Source organism: Nematolebias whitei, chromosome 22 (assembly GCF_014905685.2).
Source record: "Nematolebias whitei isolate Nwh7 chromosome 22, NemWhi1, whole genome shotgun sequence".
In the NCBI taxonomy this organism is placed as follows: Eukaryota; Metazoa; Chordata; class Actinopteri; order Cyprinodontiformes; family Rivulidae; genus Nematolebias; species Nematolebias whitei.
The window spans coordinates 2324981-2326415 of record NC_056519.1 but is presented as its reverse complement, the minus strand read 5'-3'; the positions used below and the strand labels follow the sequence as shown (position 1 = coordinate 2326415).

The following is a 1435-nucleotide window of genomic DNA, read 5'->3' as shown; positions in this document are numbered from 1 at the left end:
TCCAAGGTGTCCCCGTGATGGACTGGAGACCTGTCCAAGGTGTCCCCCGCCTCTGGACAGTGACTGACCCCCGCGACCCACAAAGGAAGAAGCAGGTAAATGATAACAGATGTATTTCTTCTTTTATTTAGCGATAGATTTATTTTTCATCACAAAACATGAGATTTATCTTTTGTTTTTAAGTTGCATTAAGTGTGAAGTCAATTTGAATTTAAATTTAATTTATACTTTAAATACTGAAGCAACAAAACGTGTTTAACTTGTGCTGCACACAAACAGCGTAAGAGAGCGGGCTGAAGTTTTTAAACTTTAATTTAAAGTGAAAGTGTTTCCTGTTTACTTTCATCAGTAAGAGCTTGTTTACAGATTTTCACTCAATGTTTTATGATCGTAAAAAAATTAATTTTGATCATCATGCAGTAAATATTTAACTAAACTCTTCATCCCTCATCAAAGTTTTCATGAATTCCAAAACTTGTCCAGGAGAGCATCTGTCTAAAATAACTTTACTAAATGAATAATTTTAGAGTCAAGACGAATAACTAAGCACGTTAGATGTAAAAAAGAAAAATCTCATTTCCTAAATAAAGACGCAGCAATATTAATGTGAGCACATAAAACACAGAGAGCATCAAATAAGGAGCTGTTTTTTTTATTTCTTGGAGCACATTCCCTGAACATACCCACACATGTCAGCACAGGTGAAATATCTGCTGTTTCTCAGGCAACATCTGCTGATTGTTTATAAAAAGCTTCAGCTGCTCAAACTAACTCTGCAACTAAAACTAACTGTGGCTAAAACTAACTCAGTGGCTAAAACTAGCTCTGCGACTAAAACTAACTTGGCTGCTAAAACTAACGTGGCCACTAAAACTAACTCTGTGGCTAAAACTAACTATGTGGCTAAAACTAACTGCAACTAAAACTAACTGTGGCTAAAACTAACTCAGTGGCTAAAACCAGCTCTGCGACTAAAACTAACTTGGTGGCTAAAACTAACGCAGCCACTAAAACTAACTCGTCGGCTAAAACTAACTCTGCAGCTAAAACTAACTCAACTCGGCTGCTAAAACTAACTCGGCCGCTAAAACTAACGCGGCCACTAAAACTAACTCTGTGGCTAAAACTAACTCGGCTGCCAAAACTAACACGGCTGCCAAAACTAACTCTGTGGCTAAAACTAACTCGGCTGCCAAAACTAACGCGACCACTAAAACTAACTATGTGGCTAAAACTAACTCGTCGGCTAAAACTAGCTATGCGACTAAAACCAACTCGGCTGCCATAACTAACGCGACCACTAAAACTAACTCAGCGGCTAAACTAACTCTGCAGCTAAAACTAACTCAACTAGGCAGCTAAAACTAACTCGGCTGCCAAAACTAACCCGACCACTAAAACTAACTCGTCGGCTAAAACTAACTCGGCTGCCAAA

The 1435-nt window shown here is 38.5% G+C and overlaps 1 protein-coding gene across 2 annotated transcripts in view; it reads right to left on the bottom strand.

Annotated features, from left to right (window-relative positions):
* LOC119428171 (ras-related protein Rap-1b) overlaps positions 1-1435 on the bottom strand; it is an 11853-nt gene that overhangs the window by 9416 nt on the left and 1002 nt on the right. The window lies entirely within an intron of this gene.